Source organism: Neomonachus schauinslandi, chromosome 2 (assembly GCF_002201575.2).
Source record: "Neomonachus schauinslandi chromosome 2, ASM220157v2, whole genome shotgun sequence".
Lineage (NCBI taxonomy): Eukaryota > Metazoa > Chordata > Mammalia > Carnivora > Phocidae > Neomonachus > Neomonachus schauinslandi.
In genome coordinates, this window is record NC_058404.1 from 199,735,615 (window position 1) to 199,759,184 (window position 23,570).

At 57.0% G+C, this 23,570-nt stretch overlaps 1 protein-coding gene across 1 annotated transcript in view; it reads left to right on the plus strand.

Annotated features, from left to right (window-relative positions):
* Window positions 1-23,570, plus strand: part of SORCS2 (sortilin related VPS10 domain containing receptor 2) — a gene marked incomplete at its 5' end in the record, with an annotated part of 454,802 nt that overhangs the window by 20,634 nt on the left and 410,598 nt on the right. The gene's annotated exons all lie outside the window — the stretch shown is intronic.

Consider the following 23,570-nt stretch of genomic DNA (forward strand, 5'->3'; position numbering starts at 1 on the left):
CACACTGCACGTTTAATTTCTTCTATGTTTCCAAGTTGCTCTAGAAAGTAAATGATAAATTAAACAGCACCCACACAGTTTTTTTTAAAAAGGGAATGATTTTTCAAAATAGAGTAATGCCCCAGTGATTTGTCAGAGAGAGAGAGAAGGCTCTAATAAGCAGAATGCTGTTCAATAAATCATAATTACTTACGTGGGCAAATGCGTCAGCTCGAGGGGGGTGCCCAATTACACGTCTGATCACACTGACTTTCTCTTTCACACTACGGAGCTGGCTGCACCCCTGGGTCAACCAGATGTCCCAGGCCCTCATGGGCAAATGTTAAGCACCTTTTTTGTTTCTCCCCTGAGTTGCTGAACTGGTGTCCTTGAAGAGTTACTCCCAAACTTCGGTGTGTCTCAGACTCTCTTGGGGGAGCTTGGGACGAAGACAGAGGCTGGACCCACCTCAGATGTCCTAAGCGGGAGTTAGCAGGGTGGGCCCGGCATCTGCATCTCTCTCTCTCTCTTTTTTTTTTTTTAAAGATTTTATTTATTTATTTGACAGAGGGAGAGAGACAGCAAGAGAGAGGGAACACAAGCAGGGGGAGTGGGAGAGGGAGAAGCAGGCTTCCCGCAGAGCAGTTTCCCTGACATGGGGCTCCAGCCTAGGACCCTGCAATCATGACCGAGCTGAAGGCAGACCCTTGACGACTGAGCCACCCAGGCGCCCCCAGCATCTACATCTTGAATGAGGTCTCCAGGTATGAGATCCGCACCTCTGTGGAAGAGGCTTCTCCCAGGCATCGTGACCTCCTGTGTGGCTGGAGCTACCCCCATGGCCCTCCTTCTCAAGGTGTGCAGGAGTGGGAATTGCATTCAGGACTGGCGAGAATCACTTGATTCTCTGAGCGTGTGTGGCCTGTGAGAAGGCGGAGCTGTGTCAGGGGGGCTAGTCAGAGGCAAGACTCGCTGGGCATCTACTCTTTACCAGGCCCATGTGGGCATGTGGGATGCAGAGACACAAGCCCTGCCCTCCAGAAGCCCCCCAGTCCAGCGGGCAGATGGATAGGTAAATATCCACCAAGGCTGCTGGAGCAAAGGAGCGGCAGCTCATTCTGTACAAGGATCAGGGTAGGCTTCCTGGAAGAGGAGGCATTTCCCTGAGACTTGGTGAATTAATCAAGTCACATTAAATTAAGCACATATAGTATATCAAGTATCTTCTGAGTGTCTGGCCCGGTGCTAGGTGGTGGTGGTTCAGTAAAGACCCTGCCACACAGACGCCGGCCTTCATGGAGCTGATATTTTAGCAGGCGAGAGGGACACAAAACCTAAAAAAATCCGCTAGATCAATTCAGATGGCGCTCAGTGCTCTGGAGACCATCACACAAGTGCTGATGTGCAGGTGATGGGGGAGGGGGCGGTGGGGGAGGTCAGGGATGCAAGCCCCGGGGGAAGAAGCGTTGCAGGTCCGAGCCGGGAACGGGCTTGGTGTGTGTGGGGGACAGAAGGAAGGGTAGTGCCATGAAACCCAGCCATCTCACTGCTGGGAGATGCGCACCCAGAGAAGGGACCTCCTCCGTCCACACACACCCCTGTACACAAATGTTTATAGTAGTGTTATTCATCATCTCCCCGAGTGAAACAACCCAAATGCCTCTCCGCTAGGGAATTGGTAAATAATGGCATACGTCTGCACAGCGGAGTATCTACCATTGGGTCATTAAGAAGGAAGGAAATGCTGCCGCACTCTACGACATGGGTGAGCTTTGAGAACAGGGTGCTTGTGTTTTATTAGAAACCGTGGTATTGATCACATGAACCAAATCAGCACCCTTGGATGTCACTCTAGCCGTGTGTCTAATGCTTTTCTAGGACAGATTTGCTGGAAGGGAGTCACCAGGTCCAAGGTAGTGAACCTCAAGCAGACTAGCTGTGGATGTTTTCCAGAAAGATCCACCGTGCATCCCAGAATCACAGCGTGCCTCACGTGTGATGAAGTGACAAGCACGAGCATCACGTGGGCCCTTTGGGTCCACTCCTGGGAAGGGCTGGGCTTGGGCGGCTTTTTGGAGGATGCATGTTTGTTTGGCCCATGGCCGGCTCTGGCATGGTGGGGTCGGGCAGCTTGTGCAAGGTCTCGATGGCTGGAACGTGGACACCTTCGTCCGGGGGAGGCGAGGGAGCTGCGGGTGCAGAGCTGTGCGGGCCCCTGGACGGAGCGGGGAACCTCACGCGACCTCGGACCTGCACACTTCCCCGCATGGGCAAAACTGTTCAGCTGAGGCCGCATTCGTTAGAGGCCGTTCTTTTGGGAAACGAGGCCTGCCCAGAGGGGTTTTCTGTGATCACGGAGCGGCTGCGCTTAGCTTACTCCCACCCGCGTCGTTGCCAACGTTTGACTGGAAGATTAGAAAAGAAATCCAGGCATCTTGGCTTCATTAAGGCTTTTATTGTGCGTCCAGCTGAGCCTTCACCTGTTTTCTCGGGTGCTGTGGAAGTGAGGCGACGGGGCTGACTCAGGAGTGGCTTCTCAGGGTCACTGTTGGCCAGTGCCCGGTCCAGCGAGTGTCCTCATCACAGAAGATGCCGGGTCGCTGCCAGGGTGCCAGGCTCGGGCAGGCAGCGGTCATGCTGGTGTCCTGGGAGGACTGTGGTTCTCTGGGACCCAAGGCTTCCCCTGTGGGGCTCCCCGGTTTCCATGGACAACTTGACAGTTGGGAAGAAGGGGGCTTGAACACAGGGACCCCTGCTGCAGCCCCCACAGCCGTGTGCTGGGGGGTGGGGGGGGAAGCAGGGAGGCGGCGGCAGCCTGGCCGGTGGGCTGGGCTTCCCTGTGTGAGACTCTAGGGGTGACCTCTGGCAAGACAAGCTCTTGACCACAGGCCGCTGCTTGAAAGACTCGCTACAGCGCAGGGTTCTCTGATCCTCCCAGAAGGGCCTTTGAGCAAGGAGCCTCGGATCCCTCCAGAGGGTGCCAGAAGGTGGGGCATCCGTGGGTGGAGGGATGTGGAGACACACCTGGATCTGTGGGAGGGTCCTGAGGCAGGAGGCAGAGCGGGATTGCAGGGGTGCTGGGGGCAGAGCAGGGGGCTCTCCTCCTCCACCCCCAACATGCACTCACCCAGTGCTTTGCTGCTGCAGGCCTGTGCTAGAGCTTTCCGTGAACGAACTCGCTCCATCCTCATTGCAGTCCTCGGAGGCAGGTACTGGTCTTGCCCCACTTGCAAATGGGAGAGCCAAGGCACAGAGGGGTCAAGTAACTTGCACTGGGTCACACGCTGGCCACCCCTGGAATTGGAGCCCGGCCACCTCACTCTGGAGTCCGTGTTCTTAAGCATGTGAGGCGGGTAACTTCCCTGGGCCTCTGTTTTCTCATCTGTTCAATGGGCTCACTGAGGCCTACTAGGCACAGAGTAGGAACTCAATTGCTGTGTGATCTTGTTATGAATTGTTCCAGCAAATTAAGAGAGATGTGCAAAGGGAGTGTGGATGCTGCAGGGGGCAGGTCGGGGTGGGCTGCTGTGGCCCCCAGGCTCTGCCAGCAGGGAGCCGGTCCAGCCCCACCTGCTGGGAGGCTGGAAGCTTCTGTGAAGCCAGGCTCTGGCCAGGTGGCCCCTCACCTCGCGGCACTCAGCCCCAGGGGTGGCCCCGGGAGCCTGGCTGAGCTGGCTGGGAAGGCAGGTCTGACGATGTTGAATTTTCTCCCCTACACCTGCCAACTCGAGCCTCATTGAGCGTGAAGGCAAACACGCTCTTAAGGCACCAAACAGGAAATGTGGAATTGCTTTTAATAATTTGTGATGAGTGGGAGCGGGTGAGTGCTGGGCTGCGAGGAGGGCAGCTTCCCTTCTTCCCCTCCAGGACGGTCCTGAGGCTGTGATCCTGTCCCACCTGCTTGCTGGGGGCTGGGTGGGCACACCCCAGGACCCCGAGCTTAATTGCATGTTGTCTTCATCAATGGTATCTTTATCTCGGGCAAGACATTTGACCTCTTTGCTTTGAGATTTCCTCTAAATGATGAACAGACCAGTCTTCCCTCCACCTTATGGGGAGTGATGTTCGGGTGCTATGTTCCATAAAGTGATTCAAAGAGGAGGAGGCAGGGAGAGAGGAGGAATATGATCCAACTACACAGACTATGTTGGCAGACTCCCGTTCATTCGTTAAAACCCTAATAAGGCATTGCCTCCTCTATGAAGCCTTTCCTGATGCCCCCCAGCAGAGTTGCTCACACTGGTGCTTTGCTACTCACACATTTTTCTCATGGGGGGGGGCCCTCCCCAACCGTCGTGATGGCTTCATGGGGTCCGTGTCTAGCCTGTCAGACTACGGAACTCTGGCTGGCGGGACCAAAGCCTCTTCATCCTTGTGTGCCCCACACCTGGTGTTGCTCTTGGCTCAGGATGGGCCCCAGCCACAGTCTGTCGAATCAGAAGGAGTACTGACCACAGGATTGGGCCCCACACAAGGGGCAGGGTGTTCGTGGCTTTGTGTCCTTGAACCCCTCTCTGCTTCTCCTCTCGTGGTGGTTTGAACCGGCATGGCCCGGCCAGCATGCGAGTTGTCGGGGCGGGAACTTGCGTGTGCTGGGTCCGGTCCTGGGAGGGGGCAGAGGTGGGGTGCACTGGCCCCCATTGTGGTCCAGGAACAGTGGGGTGGGACAGCCAGTCGGGGCCAGGAGCTGGGCCACTGGGGCCCACGCAGACGCCTCGCTCTTGGTGGGCTCTCAGGCCTCTCCAGTGTTCCTTGCCCCTGGGCCTGCTCGAGGCTCTCCCGGCATGTGGCGGCCTCAGCGTGTGGGGACTGCTCACGAGGCAGGCCTGGGCTCCAGGGCGGTTCCTGCCGGGGAGTGGTGGCCTTTCAGGACGCAGCCTTGGAAGTCACGCCATGTCGTTCGTGCCAACAACCTGTCAGCAGCCTCTCCAGATTCAAGGGGAGGGGACCTCGGCCATCTAGTGGGATGATGGGGGCTGTGTTTTAAAACCGCCAGAGTGAGAAATCATGGCCTTGGCGGGCCTGAGCCCCGAGAGCAACCTGCACCGCCCTGAGCCTCTGGTTCTTCCGCCGGGGCTCCATTGTGCCCGGAGGGTCCGAAGCTTGTGGAGGGTGGGCTGAAGCAGGTGCTGTGCACACAGGACCATCTCTGCTTCAACCCTGGGAGATGGCAGCCCTCACCTCTTTATGGGAGAGGCATGGGGAGGCCCTGTGGCTGAGGTCGCAGAGCCCAAGGGGCAGAATCTGGATTTGAACAGAGTCCTCTTGACCCCAGGCCTGGCTTTGCTTGGCCCCCGCATGTCCCTCCCACAGAGGGTCAGGGGGAGGAGGGAAGGGAGCTGGGTTGGATGCAGCACCTGCCCCACAGCCGGGGCCCTGGCGTCCTGTTTGCTGAAGGGTCAAGTCTGACCTCTGAGGGGCCCAGCAGGGGAAGCGCACGAGGGGATTTGTTCCTAACAGGTGGAGTGTGCGGGGCCGTGGTTCTGCCCGCACAATGACAGCCTGCTAGAGGCCGTGCAGCGTGAAGAGAAGCCGCAGCCCTTCCCCTGAGCCCCGCTAATCCAGGCCGCCATCTGTCCCGGCTGTCACAGGCCACCTCCTGCCCGTGGGCACCGCCCAAGCTGAGACGCAGCAGCAGACACGCTGTGGGAGGGGTCTCGCCCATCAAGAGGTCACGGCCAGGCCTTGCTCTGGTTCCTGGGGGGCCAGACCTACTGTGCACTTTGGAGGACCCCCAGGACGTGCCAGAGCGTGGGCTCTCCCTGTTTCTCACTTCTGGGTCTCCTGGGGCCAAGATCACAAAAGCCTCCGGGTGGGATGACACGCTTTCTTTGCTCGCAGGCCGCCTTGCTGACTCGCGGGCTGAGGCTGATGGGTGGCGCCTCGTGGGTGACGCCGCGGTGGCGGCCGGCGTGATGAGTGTGCCCTTGCGTTTTGCACACACAACCCACTGCCCGTGCGCACTCACACGCTCTCGGGCCTCCGTATCAGTGAGGGCAATCCTGAGACGGGAGCTGGGGGCCCGCGGGGGCTTCCGCCTCCTGACATCGCGCGATGGGCTCACGCTGGGGATCCCAGCGCCTTGCGGTCTGAAGACCTGCCTGTGATTTCTGGGTACATCCAGGGCCCTGGCACCCAGGTCACCGCAGGCGCTGGGATCCCCCTTCTGTGTGCTCTGGCTTTGCTCCCCTCTGCACGCACTGGGACGAGAAGCTCCCCTTGGTTCTCAATTGCTCTAGAAAACCACACGTTAGGGGTGCCTTGAGAGCCAAGTGGGCCACTGATGGGGGGATGGCAGAGGACACTTAGTGTCACCCCCTGCAAACGTGTCCCTCTTGGCAGCAGGACCACGGGTGCAGGACTCCCGTGGCCCTTCCCCGGGCAGCTGGTTCCAGCCTCACAGTCCTGCTCCCCCTTCCCCGCTTTCTCCTCTGTCCTGAGTCTCGGGGGGCCTCCGCGGCGGGACAGCAAGCCTGCTCACATCCCCACGCAGAGGGCCTGAACTACCCTTTTGTTGCTGTGGCGTCTTGCCCAATATTCCAGAACCTGCTGGTCCAGGGATTTGCTCAAGCTTCTGGAGGGTCCCATGGGCTCCATGGGCGGGGCGTGTGGGGGAGGGGTGACAGTTTAGTTTTCTCTTTCTCTAGGGCCCCTGATCCAGTCCAAGATCTGGGCATGGGCAGGTTGGTTCCCCTGAGGCCTCCCTCCATGGCCTGTAGATCGTGTCTTCTCCTGGGTCCTCTGTCTGTATCCGCGTCCTGATCCCCGCTTCCTGTAGGGCACCAGTCAGGTTGGTTCAGAACCCACCCTAATGACCTCTTTTATCTGAATTACCACCTTAAAGGCCCCATCTCCAAATACAGCCCCGTTCTGAGGTGCTGAAGTCGGGGCTTCGACACATGCGTTTGGGGGGGACACGCTGAGTGCAGGTGCTGTGGGGTGCCCCTCCTGGTGGTGGCAGCCCAGAAGCAGCTCAGACTCTCTCTCTACGGTGTAACTGGTCCTGTAACTGGCGCCCGTGGCTCGCCTTCTCCTTCCTCTCGTCTTTAGGATGGGGTGACAGGGCTGTCACAGAGCTCTGTGTGGAGACACATTGAAAGCGCCGCCCTGCGTAGCGGGTGGTTGTAGTCATTTGGCCGCGTGGCTGGGTGCATCCACCAGGGACCCTCTGCCACTGTGACCCAGGACCACCACCAGAACAAGCGAGGGCCCTGTGGTGTCCCTTGCACAAACTCAGCAGCCAACTGGTGCCCTTCGTGGATGCTGCTGGTCAGGTCAGGGCTGGAACGACCCGTGTTCGCGCTCCAGGCGGCCTGCCCCGGCTGCTGAGTGGACTCCGAGGGGAGGCCTGCTCCACATCGCTCTCACCGCGGCCTTGTCCGTGTCAGAGGTCCTTGGGCCCTGTGGCTCCCATGGTTTTGTCCCTTTTGACTTCTAGGCCCATGCCGGATCTCCCTGTGGGACATTGCTTCTGCTTTCTGGGTGTGGGGGCCGTTTTGTCCTGCTCAGAGCCTCTCCTCCCAGGACGGCCCTGTTTTCTTCCTACACTACTTTCTATCTCCAGACTGTGTCTTTCTTCTCCTCATTCCCACACGGTAAAATCCTTCCCATCCTACAGTGTATGACTCCTTAAAGATTTCCCTGATGCCCAGCTAGCAGGGACTTCCCCAAACCTGGAAGTTTAGCCGCCCCGCCACCAGGTCTCAGAACCAAGAGGACCTTGAGGCATCCATCCTCTTAACTTGTCCAAGTGGCTCTAGAACCTTTCTAGAAAGGGAGCTGCCATCTTGTTATAATTGGCCTTTCTTCCCAGAGAAAGTCCCTAGTGAAGAGGGTCACCACCTCCCAGCATCGATGTCTATAAGTTCCTTTTCTGATAGCTTGCCCAGAATCCCTGTCATAATCCAAACCAAACCTTACTTGGCTCATTTTCAGGGCATGGAGGACTGTTGCTGGTCACTCACAGGCTGAGAAATGTACTGAGAGCTTCTGTCAAGGCTGCGAGCATTAAATTTGCATGATGTTCTCATGGTCAAGTGTGTAAGGGCGTAGGGCAGAACAGTGTCATCGTGCTCATGTAGGAAGAAAACAGATACCAGCTTCATTGAACTATTCCTCTATTTACCCATCTACCCATTCCTCCCTTCCTCCATCCATCTATCCAACATCCATCCATCCATCCTCTGTCCAACATCCATCCATTCATCCATTTATCCAGTATCTGTCCATCTACCCATCTATCCATCTGTCCATCCATCATCCATCTACCCATCCTTTCCTCTGCCATTTATTCATCCATTTGTCCATCCATTCATGCATCCATCTATCTATTCTCCTATCTGTCCACCTGTCCTCATGTTCATCCATTCATACATCCATCCACTCCTTTGTTCACTCACTCAAGAAACATTTCTGGAACCTCTATACTGTACTGTGCACTGGGGATATCCAGGTGACCAAGATAGCCTAATGAAGGAGAAAGGCCCAACGTAAAAACACAGATAGTGGACTATCCTGCAGAAGTGGCCAGCCAGCCTCTCGTGGGGACACGGAGGAGGGAGAGCATCATTGCTTCTAGTGGGAGAGGATCTGAAGGCTTCATAGTGGAGGTGGCCTTTGCACTTTAAGTGTGAGCATGACGCCCATAGTTCGGGTGGTCAGCAGAGAAGGTGCTGCAGGCTGAGGGCACAGCAGGGGCAATGGTGAGGAGGCACGTGTGGAGCACCGGGGGAGGGGAGAGACCCAGGCTGGGCAGCAGGGCTCTTTGGGGGGCACGAGGCTGGCGAGGGGCTTGGGCTGGATCGTGGGCAGCTGAGGCCTGTGGGTCTGGTTTTGTGCAGCCCCGCTCCTCATAAGAGTTCTGCGTTAGCCAGGCGCTCTTAGAGATGCTGATGCTTGGCCCATCCCCGTCCAGCGCCTGACAAGGCCCCCGGGATTGGCAGCCGTGTTAGCTTGAGAACCAGTGCTGAGGGCGGCCTCTGGAGCAGGTGCTGGAAGAAGGCTGCAGATTTGGGGGAACCTGTGGGGGCCACAGCCTGGGGGGGCAGGGAGGAGGGTTCTCGCAGGACTAGGGGGGGGGGGGAGAGCCAGGTGGGGCAGCAGCTCTGGCAGTGGAGAGAAAGTGGGGACACCGGGTGACACCGCGGCTTCTGCCTGGGGACGCTGCTGAGGCCTGAGCTGGCGCAGGGTGCGTTCCCAGGGGAGCTCCCCTCCAGGTGCTGCCCAGACCCCTGGGGCCCCGTGGCCTGGCTCCTGGAGACCCGAGAGCACTAGTTAGTGAGCGGGGCCTGGCGTGCGGCCTCATTATGTCACTCCCCACGGCAGCCCGGGATGGTGGATTTATTCTTTTCATCATCTCTACAGCCCCCCAGGGTTCTGGTCCCGAGCTCTTAATTTGCTTCCCTGCCAAGCCTCGTGGTCCGTGACCTTTAGACTCCCGCTCGGCTCCGACATTTCAATCCGGGCCCTCAGCAGTGGGCTTTGCATAAGGGGGGTGGTGCTGCCCGCGCCAGATGCTGCTATTTCTGCGGGGGGCCCCGTGCTGTGCAGAAGCCTGCCTTCCCTTCATCCTGCCAGGGCGTCACCGGTGGGCTCCCCCAACCGGTGGCTCCCCCCATCTGTGGGCAGGGACGCCGTGGGTGAAACCAGGGCATTCAGTTCAATTCCACTTAATGGAGGGCTGTCGGCACCGATGAGGGGCCGGGCCCTGGGGGTCGGGGCCGGGGTTCACCTGTGAGGAACTGGGAGGGTAGATCTCAGCCCGAGGCTGCACATCTGGAGAGCAGCGGGGCTGGGATTGGATGCTGGAGCCTGATGTCAGACTGCACGGCCCTGCTGCTCCCTGTGGGGGGTGGACAGGCTGGAGACGGGTGTGGGCCCAGCCCCGGGGGTGAGGGCAGGCTTCCCCAGCACCCGCAGGTGGCGATGCCCCCCAGCCGGCCGGCACGGCGTGGAGAAGGCCTGCAGTGTGCTGGAGCAGGGAGAGCTCGACGGATGGGCCCAGGGGCTGGCTGCCCACTGAGGACTTGATCTGCAGAAGCCACGAGGGGACAGGAGCCCCGTAAGCGCGTTTGGGGTGACCATGACAGAGTCTCCTGGCTGGTAGTGAGTACTTACTCCACGGCACACAGATAGGCCTGAACAGTGTCACCCGCGGCCCCCGCGGCAGTCCCGCCAGGTTGCTGGTTATCTCAGACCTGCAGGCCAGGACTCTGGGCATGGGCAGGAGCGCACTCGCTGCTTCAGAGTGTGAGCAGGCGCTGACTGCTGGGGGGCGGGGGCCCACAGAAGCCGCTGGTGCTGTGACCCCAGGATGGGCTGGGTGGGAACCCCTCACCGGGAAGATTAGAGGGACGTGCTTGGGTAGCCAGGCTCCAGAGGGCACAGCTTCCGGGGAGGGTGGTGACAAGCCCCTGGGTGAGCCCCCAGTGCCATTGGGGTCCATTCTGGCTGCTTTCGTGGCTGGTGCGAGGCCAGGCCCTGGCTGGGCGTGTGGGGAGACTGTGCCCCTTGGGGTCTGACAGAGCCGTGCTCATGAGCACTCAGCAGGTGGAGACTCTGGGATCTGCTGCAAAGCTGAGAGATGTCTCCTGTGTGGATTGTGAGGGCAGCTCATGGCAGGCGGGCCCCGTGCCGTCCTGGGGCTGTGCCCGGGTGGGACTCGCAGGCAGGTGTGAGCCCCTGGGAAGTGTCGGCTGTAAGTGTTGCCAAGCCCTGAAAGAGCCTGCACGCCTTCCCAAGTGTTTACCCGGCATTTTGGTGTGCAGGCCCCCTTCTGGGTGTGTAATAAAAGCAGGGAACAAAATCGGTGGAAATCCCTTCTTCCCGGCATCCTCGTGGAGGGGGGCGTACTGTGCACACACAGATGAGCAGATACACACCCACGGACGTTCATGCACCTCCACCCGTGGGACGGTGTGCAGTGGAGACAGTTGGGTTGTGGGGGAGGGAATATTTGGAGATGGAGGTGGTTGACATTTTAGGGGAGTGACCAGAGGACCGAGGTGACTTTTGAGAAGTTCCGTGAGGGAATGGAGGGACTGAGCCATGTGGGCATCTGGGGCCCGAGCAGCCCAGGCAGGAAGCAAGTGCAAAGGCCCTGAGGCAGGATGCGTATCAGTCTGTGTGAGGCCCAGCAGAGCCTGTTGGTGGGAGACAAGGCCGGGAGGCGGCGGGGCTGAGGGGCAGATGTGGGCAAGGGGGCGCTGGACCCCACATCCTTAGAACGGTTGCTTCACATGGTCTCACATCTCCCCAGAGTGAGAGGCAGTGATGTTTTCTAGATGGAGGCCCCATGCCTGGGGGGAAAGGGCGGTGGGGGGGTTGTTGGACGGCCCCCTAGGGATGAGCGGGCCGGGCTCTTGTTCTGCCATCCTGACCACGCCGGCCTCTGCGGCTATCCCCTGGGTCACGGCAGCTATTTGTAGTCACTGGTAGGGATGCAGGAGGAGTCGGGGCCTTGAGTCTAGCCGAGAACGGAAACGGAGTGTGGAGTTTCTGACAAGCAGCAGGTAACGTGGGCAGTTTTCATCGACTCTAGGAAATCCAGCATTAACAAAATTGATTGCAATAAGAATAGCTGGCCTTTTCTGAATGCTCGGTGAAAGCTCATCATCCAGAGGGATTCCTGCTTACAACAGCTTTTATCTTGTTATTGGAGGGAGGCCGCATTCTCCCTGTGGCTTTCCAGCCACGTGTACTGAACTCTCCTGCAGAGGGGGCACCTCTTGACTCAGGTGTCAGCAGCGACCCCCAGCCGCCCCTGGCGAGGACCCCACCCCCACCTGTCTCAACAGAGTCGCGGCCGGTCAGCAAGGGGCGTGAACCGCACATGCCGGGCCTGGGGTCTGACTCCGGCGTTTAATAGTTCACTCTTTTCACCTATTCATTTATTCATTCAGCCTTTTTATTGAGCACCTACTGTATACCAGGTGCGGTGCTCGGTGCCTGCACGAGGAGAGCGGGCATGACTCTGTGTCCTGGAGTGTTCAGTCTTGTGTCTCATTCTCTCCGAGCCTCCGTTGTCTCATCTGTAAAGTGGGATTAATAGTACCCGACTCTGGGGGTGTTGGCAAGCGTCCACATCAGATCGTGCGTAAGACGGCTCTTTGGACCTGGAAGAACGCGGGGCCCAAGGAAGGGGAGCTTTGTTCTCCTTTTCCTTTTATGTGCTGCACTGTGGACATTTCGTAGAGCTGGATGTCTCTCAGATTTGCACCATGATCCATCTGAAATGTGTTTTTTTTGGGGGGGGGGGGCGGTTCTTTTGCTTCTCAAGTAGAGAACTAGCAAGTGAAAGAACATGGTGCCGAAAGGTTCAGAAGTTTTAGAGATACTAATGGACTGTGGACCAAGGGTATTGTCAAATGTCTGTCATCTGAAACGTGGAGTGCATTTTCTTTTGGAAATAATGCTCTTTTGGATGCACTGGCAATAGAGAGAGAAGGTTGTATTGAACTCGTGGTGGGAACGGGGAGGCTGTGTTTGCAGAGGCAGAATGAAATTACTGTTATATGACTGTTCGGTGAGCCAGGCGTCCTCAAAAGAATAAACAACGATTTTATCAGTTTTGGAAGCGGGTGCTTGAGGAAAAATCCAGATTTAATTAGAAGAGGCTGCGGGGGCAGAAGGAGGCTTTGCAGGGGGTCTGAAGGGGACCCCTGGGTGCCACAGAAGGCTCTAGATGTTGCCAGTGGTGTTCTTTGCCGTGGATAACATCAAATCCAGACGGACTCCATCCTGTTTAAAAGTGGAGGTATATGGCCCATGCTGCTGTTAGATTTCTCGGGCTCCTGGGTGGGGAGACACCTGGGCTCGGAGAGACAGTGCGTCACGCAGCCCTTTTGCTGGGCGCTGAGCGGCGCTGTCGGCCCGGAACAGCTTGGTTGCTCTTGGGAGTGAGCGTGTGCATGTGTGCGTGTGTGTGTATGGGTGGGCATGAGTGCATGCATGCACGCACACTCGAGGGGTGGGGGACGGTGGAAGCTGGGCCTGGAACAGTCTCGAGGAGCACATATTGTCATGCTTGTGCGAAGGAGCACACGATGATGCGTGTGAGCCTGTAGTCCCCGTGTGGGGTCTGTGTTTGAATTCAGCTCCTCCATCCCCGAGACCAGCTCGGTGCTTTCATCTCCCCGGCCCTGGGCCCACAGCTCCCTGGGCTGTAGCTGAGCCTCTCGGGTCCATCCTGGCCATGTGGCCCCGTTTCCTCCTCCAGCTCCACAGGCTCTCCCTGCAAACTGTGTCTGCCGGGCCTTTCCAGGGCAGGCACCTGCCGCAGCGGCTCCTGGTGCTCGGAGCCTCACGCCCCGCTGTATCCGTGTTGGACTCACCGTGGAGCCGGACACACTTCCGTCCCTTCCTCTGCAGGATCCTTCTTGTCACCCTCTGCACTTTGGCGACCCTTGCTCTTGCTTACTGGAGAGTATCTTGACCTCATGTCCCTCCTTCCCTCCTCCCTGCTCCGGTCCTCTGACCCCCACTCTCTGGGGGGCCTTGCTTTGTACCCGCTGTGGTCAGTGAAAGGGGGCTCTTCTCCTCCCCACTTCAGGGGCCCGACACGGACACACAGGCAGCTCCTGGGCTTCTGCAGAGGCCAGTGACATGGGACCGGGACAGGGCTGCGGCCACTGGGAGCTCCGGCTCCCTTTTGGCAAGGGCAGAGCCTCTGCCAAGCGCAGCTGTCCCGCAGAGGTGACATGCCTAATTGGAGCCCTCGGCCCGGAGCAAGCCACCCCCTGGTGACGGGCACAAAATGGCACTTCTTTTTCTGTCTCTCTGCAGATTGTTTTCCTGGAGGGCTTCGGGTTTTCATTGTGAATATTCCCAACTTCCATGCCCTTCTCCAAATGCAAGTTGGCCCCAGGCTACTATCCCCCTGTGGGCTGTCCTTAGTGACTTTCTTGGTCACAGCTTCTGACTCCGAGCGTGGGCTCTGGTCAAGGGACTTAAAGGGGACAGAGTTGGCCATAACCTGTCAGCAGGGCCTTCCAGGAGCTGGGCCTGGCCCGGTTGGTCTGTGGGCATGACCTAAACTTGGTAGCGGGTTAAGCCCTCTGGGTGCCGCGTGCCTCCTGTGAAGTGGAAAGCAGCGGTTCTGGATGAGGAGTCCTCAAAAGACCACTTTGCCCTTTCGGATGTTAGCAAAGGGAATAAAAAAGAAAAGAAACAACTCTTTGATTTCTTTGTCTTTGAAGATAAAAGCCTAAGAATTTGTCAAAGAGGGTTAAGGGCCGGATGGTGCCTTAACCGGTCTTGTCGAACTGCGTTGGGAAGATGGGTGCTGTCCCTGGGATCACTGGAGGACCCAAGGGCCGCCGTGTTGGTTTCCTCATCCGAGGGCAGGATGGGCGTTGAGAAAGGAGCCCGGTCTCCACACCGTGGAAGTGGGTCCTGCTTTCAGCTCCAGCCCCTCCAGGGTGTGGGGACTGGACATGTGGGCTGTGAAAAGGATCCCCCAGTACAATAGGGTTGTCGTGAGCTCTGTGGGAGGTGGTGTCGAGGGGAGATCAATGTAAAGCCAAGAGCAAAGCACCCAGTGTGCGGACTGGGTGCATTCAGATATCTCCGTGCATCTTTGTCCTTGGTGGGCCAGGAGGCTTCCGTGTCCCTTTCGCTGGGCCCAGGTCCCCAGTACTGGGTCCCCCAACAGCAGCACTAACACTTCACCTGCTCTGGAGGAAGGCGAAGGAAGAGAACCCCGGAGAGCATCCTTCTAATTGGGTCTTACTTGTGCAGAAATGTTTCACCAGCAAATCACTGTGAGGAGGCCTTCCTGCGGATTCATAATTTGTTTGATGCCTAACGCAGTGTCATCGAGAGTGTCAGCTGGAACGAAAGATACGCTCTAATTTGCTGGGGAGCACAGAGGCTGGAGTGATGGTAATTAGAGCAGTTATCTGCTCCTGATTCTGCCACATCACTGCCCCCCTCCCCGTTCTCGAGGTCAGAGCGGAGGGGAGGTTGGAGGCACGAGCCCTGCTCTGAGGCTTTGCCACCCCCCGAGCTCTGTCCTGTTACCTCTTGTGGGGCCGGACCAGGCTGCGTCACGAAGACACTGCCTTCTTAAGCGGCCTCACCTTCTCAGCCCTCGGTCCTGTTAGAATCCTGAAGCCCGGCCTGGTGAACTTCTCACGAAGAGGAAGCAAGAATGACCATGACCGTAGCCACATGAGGCCCTGCACACGGGGCTGCTCTTTGGTAGGAGCCTCTGTGGACGTGGCTGGCAGCGGGAGGCGGGGCTGTTAGAGCCAGCTTGACCCTCAGTTGGGGTTGCCAGATAAAATACAGGACGCTCAGTTAAATTTTGATTTCAAATAAACAGGTAACGTTTGGGATATACTTATACTAAAAACTGTTTGTTGTGTATTTGAACTTCAAATTCAAATATTGCTTGGGATATACTTCTATCGAGGAAGTATCCGAATAATCTATTTATCCAAAATCCAAATTTCACTGGGGGTCCTGTATTCTCATTTGCTAAATCTGCAGCCGGGGACCTTGGCTCTTTGCATAATGGCCCTAGGTCTGCACTCTTCTTTGGTGTGGTGGGGATGGCAGTTCTGGCTGTGTTTACTTCCCAGACTGGCTAGAAGCAGGGAGGCAGAGTGATCCCCACATGGATCTCTGAATGCCCACCCTGCTCCCCCTTGCCCTCATGGGCCCTCGTCAGCCTCAAAGGTTTTTCTAGAGCTGTCCATTTCATGCCATGAGCTAGGTTGAGGGGGCCCATGGGAGCTTGGCTGATGGGCCGAAGGCACCCACTTTTGTAAGGTCCTAGCTCTTTCTAGGCCTTGCTGTTCTGCATGTCCACTCTTGGATGCTGGCCAGCGCCATGGAGAAGGCAGCAGACAGTGGCCCAGGAATCAGCCCATCAGACCATCATCTGGTCTACCACAAATTCTCCAAGTGGTCCTGGACGGGCCATGTTCATACTCACTTTCCTCACCTCAACATGAGAGCGAGGGGCTGGCTTCTGTACCTCTTATGCCCTCAGTGTTGTAGTCAACACACATTTCTTGGGGCACTCTTCTATGTCAGGCACCGCGACAGGCTCTGGGGCCACAGTGGTGACCATCCAGACATGTCCTTCCCTGCCCTGCTGGTGTGCATGGTCTGAGCAGAAGAGGCGACAAGTCATGGGAACATGCCAGAGACTCTGAAAGTCATAGCCCCTGGTGCTACTTCTTTGTCTTTCCCTGCTCCCTGGGGTCTTCTTTTATCTTCCATTTGCCATTTGGATGCACCTGTGTGAATACTTCAAAGCAGCATGTGTGAGTGGTGGACAGAGGGATGGGCATCTTTCCGAGTGTGTGGGCCACGTTGGTTGGTTCGGGGTGCTCACCCTTCTGTTGACGCTGCTGAGTGTCTTCTTTGTACCAGGTGGTGGGGATGCAAACATGGCCGGAGACTCTCCCGCTGGAACCACGTGCGGCTTGACGGCACGAGGGAGGGGCTGCCATTTTGGTTGACGAGGAAGTTACCACCTGGGGATGTCTCTCTTGGTTGTTACATCGCCTGGTGGGCTTCAGCCTTCCACACCTGCCTGGCCGCCATATTGGTGCAGCCGGGCTCTCGACCACCCTCTGTGGGGAGCCAGCCAAGCTCGTCCTTGTGGAAGCGGCTGAATGAGGGTTGTCTGGATGCTCCAGTGCCTTCTAAATCAGCCCCTCAATCTTTAGCCCAATGCACATTGTCCATACCTGCTGGCCCCGACCGGCCTTTCCTCACCATCTTGGCCAGCTAACTGGGCTTTCATATCCTCTGTTCTCTCTCTCTTGGAATGAATTTCTCCACCTCCATCCAGGAGTTGATGACATTCGTCCTTGGCGTGCTGTTCCCGCTGTTCTGTGCCTGCCACCTTGGCCACCTGCTGTTGCCTACGAAGTGCTGGCTGCCTGGCAGGCCTGCCAAGACCCTTGTCACAACTCATGTGTTCTCGGGGGGGGGCTAGAAGGCAAGAAGCCGGCACAGGGTCAGGCCTCGGCACTGCATCCCTGGCGCTGAGCACCCAGGGCCCCGATTAGCAACCCCCACAGACCCACCCACTCCCACCCGGCACCTGCCTGTCTCCCTGAACTCTTGTTGAAACAATTAGGGAAAATCCTTTTTGGACAATTAGGAAATGCATGAGCAGCCCAAACAGGCTCCTTGAGCCGTTTTTGTTCTGCCAAGCAGAAGGTTTCCAGAATGTGGGTAAGGGAACCTATGTGCCTTAATATGCAAGTCAGCAAGGCCAGGGATGCCAAGCCCAGCCAGGCCCTTGGCCTCCTCCTTGGCTTACTGGGTGGGAAGTCGAGGAGGGGAGGAGGCAGCCCTGGGAACCCACAGAGGCTGCTGCCCTGCGCCCGGGGGGACTCAGCCTCCAGCAGGTGTGAATAGGGATGGAGGGCGCAGGGCCCCCTGCCCCCCCCGCCCCCGTGCCCGGAGCAAGGCCTGCTGTGGGGCAGGTGCTTGGGGCTGTGGGGCTGACCTGTGCTGGGTGGAGACATATATCCCAGCCGGGGGTTCGGGGCAGAGGTCCGGCTCTGACCCAGGCAGCCATGAGGGAGCATGTGGAAGGGGCAGGGGAGGAGGCCATGGGGCCAGGCCTGGGGCTAGGATTCAGAAGTGACCTGTCTTTGATCTGGACGATTCATTAGGGCCCTCTAGGAGCTCAGGGAGTTTTGGGGTGACCTCACCATCTGCCTGCAGCCCTGCAGACCCTGTGGCCCCCCAAACCCTCCTCTCTGAGGGTCTCCTCAAATCTCAGAGAGACTAGTGAGCCCTCAGCTTCCCGAGATGGCATCTCCCATGGATATTCACCTTTAGTTGCCATGGAAGATGCGTCCAAAGACCACCGGGTTGTAGGTCTGGCAGCAAAAAAAAGATGAGACTCTGGCTTTCGCTGCCTCTGGGGGAGCCCTGGAGCTTGGTGGGCCGAGGGGTCGGAGGCAGGTGGCGTCCAGTCAACTCCAGAAATGCACGACTAATTCTGGAAGGAGCCGAGCGGGAGCAGTGCCCACTGAGCTCCCTGGCACAGGGCCCATCCACACGTGGAGCCCATTACAGGGACCCAGGATGACCACAGTCAAGGAGAATAATGAGTTCAAGGGACTCTGATGTCTTTCTGGGCTGGAGGCCTTGAATGGGGTAGCAGGGAGTGGATTGGATGGACAACCCTGGCTCCTAAGTCCCCGATGCCCAACGCAGGAACAGGGCCGGGAAGATGCCGAGCAAGGGCTCTCAGCCCGGCCTTGACCTCAGGCCCTGCTGTTCCCTTCTAGGCCTGGTTGAGCCTCTTGGCTTTGGCCAAGACCAAGGACCTCATTGAGAGATTCATGGGGAGCCACTGAGGGCTCAAGGGAAGGTGGGGGGCTTCAAGTCCCTCATTGTGAGCAAACTCTTTTAAAAAAGGCTTTGGAAAGTCAACCAGGAAATGTACTCTGATCCCCGGTTGTATGCTCAGCACAGGCCAGTAAACATTGACATAGGGTCTCATTTAGTCCTTGGGGTGCTATGGGGGAAGAGGTGTCCCCCATTTACTGATGAAGAAGCTGGGGTCCTGAGAGGCGAGGTCCCCAGTCAGGGTCACACAGTGCTCATTACGTGGACGTCAGGAAGGGCTAGGGCAATCAGGGAGGACTTCCTGGAGATGCTGAGGTGCGTGGCACAAAGAGCCTGCTCTCTTGGGGCATGCATCCCAGTGCGGTATCACCACAAACACCAGATGGTCAGAGAGTGCTTACCTGGTGCTTCCTCTGTGCCAAGGGCGAATCCAGGAACCACAGAAGCATGAGCTCATTTATTTTCACGATAGCCTAGAGTGACAGGAACGAGTGCTGTGCCCATTTTACGGACTTGGAAACTGAGGCTCACTTACCCAGACCTGCAAATGGTAAGCAGTGGAGCCAGGATTTGAACTCAGGACATGATCAGGGTGTCTTCCCTGGCTTGGAAGATGTGTAGAGAATATAGAGAAGCCTCCCTATCCCCTGAGCTATAGTTGCAAAGGGAAACCACCAGCAGCACGTCATTCCCTGGCTCCTGAAGGACTGGGGCCCTTGTAGAGCACCTTACCTCCCCACGAGAGATGCTTGCAGTGCGGTGATACCCCGTCCCTCCCATGTGGGCGTGTGGGGTTTGCACACTGAGCTGCCACGTGGTCACGAGAGTGAGCGTCTGGCACTCCTTCCCCGTGGCCCTGCTGTCCCTTCTCACCATCCCACCCTCTCCACAGGCAGGGCCCTCCCATCCTTCCAGGCTCTGCCCACTTGCTTCCTCCTCCAGGCAGCCCGCTCTGATTGCCCGCTCTCCCTGCCTTCTCCGTGGCACACATAGCGGGTGCTCAGGACATGCAAGCTGAGCTAGCACTGGCAAGAACCTTGCTCTGAAAGCCAGGGGTATTTGGTAAGGGTAGCAGTGTGCCCTGCCCTGACCCCCAGTTTGCACACTCTCTCTGGGAGTACTGGTCATCCGTGAGAGCCCAGGCCAGTGGGTTTGGGCAGGGGAGTGCTGGGTGGCCTGGATGCAGAGGCAGCCAGGCTTCGCACGGGTTTTTCCCCACGGAGCCTGATGTGACTAAGAATTACACACTGGAAACGGACTTCTCTGTCTTCAATGCTCTTTGCATTTATTTGAAGCTTTAATGTTTCTGGGTAATGAAATCCATTATCTGGTTTTCAGTGGACTACTTAGGAAACAAAATTATCGGAATGAATAAACAATGTACTATTTGTACCCAAACATTCCTTTAAAATGTAATGAAAAACATTTCTCCAACGCTTGGAGCATTTCGGTTGCTTGGCCAACCCTAAACGGCCTCGTAAAACAAAACGAAGAAGCAGATTTGTTCGTCTTCATAGAGTTGCGTCCTGTCTATTTTCCTTAGAGGATTTGGGACCTACACACAGGGAGCGTTAGACAGGCTGGCGAGGCCGCTGTCTCTCTGTACGGATGTAAAGTCGAGGCCCAGAGAGGGCCGGGGGCTGGGCCTTGTCCTTGCGGCCAGCCTTGGGGTCATGGCCAGCTTTCCTCCTTCTCTGGGCCTCACGGGCCTCATCTTAAAATTGGATATGCCAGTGATGTCAATGGGGATCCCCCTCGAGGACTGTCGAAGGGTCAAGTACGGGGTGCGTGGGAGAGTGCTTTGTAAGCCCTGTTGACGGCTCCTATTCTCGAGGACCTGCCATATCCCAGGAGGACACACTTCCATCCTGTATCCCCCCCTCCAGTCCCTAAAAAGCCAAGTGCTCAGTCCATGTGCTGCACGAAGAGCCCTCCTAAGGAAGGGGGTGCCCATGCAGGGTGTCGGGAGACCTGGGAACTGAGCCCTGCGGGCTCGAGGAGAGGAGTCACCAGGCCTGAGCTCAGACGCCCACTCTGCTGCTCACCGTGTGCGGCTGCAGGTGCCGGAGCCCCCCAGAGCCCAGGATGCTCTGTGTAGTGGGGCCGTCCCATGGCTGTGCAGGCCAGAGGGGGAGGGGGGGCTTGATGGGGCGATGGTGCTTGGAGGAGGCTCTGCCAATTGGGGAGCGACTACCCTGTCCGTTGAACTTGGAGCTGGGCCTCCTGTGGGTGCGGGACAGGCCAGCGTGGGCCAGGGGGACGGAGTCAGACCTCACAGTTACAGCACCAGGTTTGTGGCCCGGTGGTGGGACTCTGGGCCTTCAGTTCTGCACTTGTGGGAGAGGCCACCTTTCCTCCACGATTTCGTGTGGGAATTAGAGATAGCACTCCAGAGTGCCTGGTGTGCCCGTGCGTTTTGTAAATGGTGGCCGTGATGGGGATTGCTAGCTGTGTGGCCTTGGGCGGGCCCCTGGCTTGTCCTGTTCTGTTTCTTCATCTGTGAGAGGGAGGGACCTGACCAATTGATTTTTAAAGGTCCCTGTCCTTTAGGTAATTTGATTCCCTTTCCAGGTGTGTGATTCTTCCATGGCGTGTATAATATTTGAAGCCCTACAGTTTACTCAGAGTTTCGCAAAGCCACCCTGTCCCCCTGGAGAACCCCACTCATGGTCCATGTTAGGCCAGGCTGTGGGGCGTTAGGGCAGGGCTGTTAGGTCCAGGTGTCTGGAGGGTTGGGGGCTTGGTGGCCGTTGCATGGGGCCAGCAGGGTTTTCACCCCCCTTCCCAGACTTCTCAAAACTTCCCTCGAGTTTTGCTGTACGTCAGGGAGGCAGCGATGTGTGGGATGATGAGGGCTTTTATGAGTCAGGATATCCAGGTCATGCTGCAGTAACAAGCACTCCAAATCTCAGGGGCTTGAAACAGTCATTTATTATCCCCGCTCACGGTCATATGGGTTGACTCTCCCCTCTGCACGTTGCTCCTTGGCTTGGCTGCCATCAGAGGGTGGTGGGGCTGGTGTCCTCTCATGGCTCGCCTGGGCTGGACGTCCATGATGAGGCTTCTTCGCTCCCGGGTCAGAGCCTAGGCTGGACTGGCCGGGCCCCCTCCCGGTGTGGTGGTCCCAAGAGCCCGTGTTCTCAAAGACAGACCGTGGAAGCCGCCGGCCTCCTGAGGTCCGGACCAGGCACCAGCATAATGTCACTTCAGCTGTGTTCTAAGGTCAGAGACATCACGGACCGGCCCACGGTCTGGGGACATAGCTTTCACCTCTTGGTGGGAGGGATGCTAGAGTTTGTGGCCATCCTTGATCTTCTGCAGCTACGATCCATGAAAGCTTACCATGTACCAGGCTCCTCCACCGGCTTTTCACCCCACTGAAGCCTCAAAGGATCCTGGGAGGCAGGTGCTGCCGTAGGCCCATTTTACAGGTGAGGAAGGAAAGGTGGAGAGGGCAAGTATCCTGCTCCAGGCCTCACAGGGCATACATGGGAGATCCAGATTGAACCCAGGACTCCTTCCCGCCGCGGGGAGATGGGTATGAGCCACAGCAAGAAAGATGCTGGGACCTGCAGATTTCTTCTCTCCGGTAAGAGGTGAACGAATCCGCTGACATTTTTTCTGCACGCCCCCGAGCGGGGCCCCCGCGCGCAGGACGGCCCTTGGCAGGCTCAGGCAGGAACGAGTCTTATATAAGAAAGGGGGCGAAGGTCTGCTCCAACCCAGCAATTATCCTATCACCTGGGCCTCCTTGACTCGGAGCGTTTCTTTTCTGTAGGCTGCTCCATCCATAATTAAAAAAACCCCACAGATCCTGTTTAATGGGAAACACGCTGGCTCTTCTGGTGTGGTTTAAAGCAAGTGGCTTATTCCAGAGACATTTCATTGTGAGTATTAATAAAAACAACATGCATTTGTGTGTGTTTCCATAGAGACTTCCCGAGATTTATGTCCCCGAGACGTATCTTTGGATCCCATGGAGTTATTATCTTCCAAACGTCCCTGATCTTCTGCAGGTGTCCCCGGCCGCGAGGGAGCATGGACGATAGTTGTGTACGAGGTGCAGCCAGACTGGGCGCGGCCGGCCTGAGGTCTTTCGTGTGCTTGCGGACTGTGAGGCGTCAGGGTGCACAGGGGCAAGGCCAGGAAACATCTGGGCACACAGCGTTGTTGCATCCTCACTTGGGGCTGTTTGAAAGTTGATGTGTGTCCGCCAAGAACAGCGGGTTCCCTTTGCTGCCTAATAAGAGAAGTTCAGGCTTTCCCCGAAGGCCAAGAGAACGGGGCCTTTTAATATGGATTTGTTGCCCGAACCATGGTGGTACTGGGGCAAGCTGGCTGCCCGGCCGAAAGCCAGCTGCCCCAGGTGGTGTAGACGCTGGGGTGGGGGTCAGGAATGTAGGGTTCTTGTCCCTGCTTGGCCACCAAAAGGCTAAGTGACTGGGGGTAAGACAGTGCTCTTTACACCCCAGTTTCTTCATCTGTAAAATGGGTGCATTAAGGTAATATCCTGTTATTGGCAGATGATAGAAGTCTGGCTGGAAAAAGCATAAGAAAAAAAAAGGCAATAAAATCTTTAAAAAAAAAAAAAAAGGCCTATATGACTTTGTATAATGGAAAATTCCAGGGATAGAACTCTAGCTTCAGGTGTGGCTGGATCCAGGGGCTCCAACAATGTCTTCTGAACTCTGTCCTTTTCTCTATCTCTGGGCTCTGCTAAGTGCAAGAATTTGTACTGTGAGGAGGCATCCTAAAATTTTCCTAGGGAATTGAACAAATTTTTTTTAATTTAAAGAAATATGCACACGCATATTAACAGCATAGAGGGTGGGCTGGGGGACAAGGACTTGTTGCCTTGTCCTGTTGTTGGAAGATCTCCCCTCATGGTGGCCTCACCCTTAGTACTAACATGCTGCCCTTGGGACTAGGGGCAAGCACAGTGCCGTGGAGAAGAAAGTTCTGTGCCAAGATGACCAGCATGCTGAGCCTGGGTCTGTTATTTTCACGACTTCTATTTCTCCAGGTGGGAGCCCTCCCCTCCCTAAGCCTCAGTGTCCTCTTCCGTAACCGAGTAGAGGAGTATCTGTTTTCCATAACTGGGTAGAGCACTCTCTTGGCTCCTGGACAGGTAGCTGTGAACGTCCAGAGAGTAATGCGCTAGGGTCTGGAACGTGGCGAGTGCTCCCACGGTGTTCCTCTCTCCCTGATGTCTGTGTCCTTGGCAGCTCTCTTGGTTCCCCTGGCATCATTTCCAGTTGCCTCTTGTC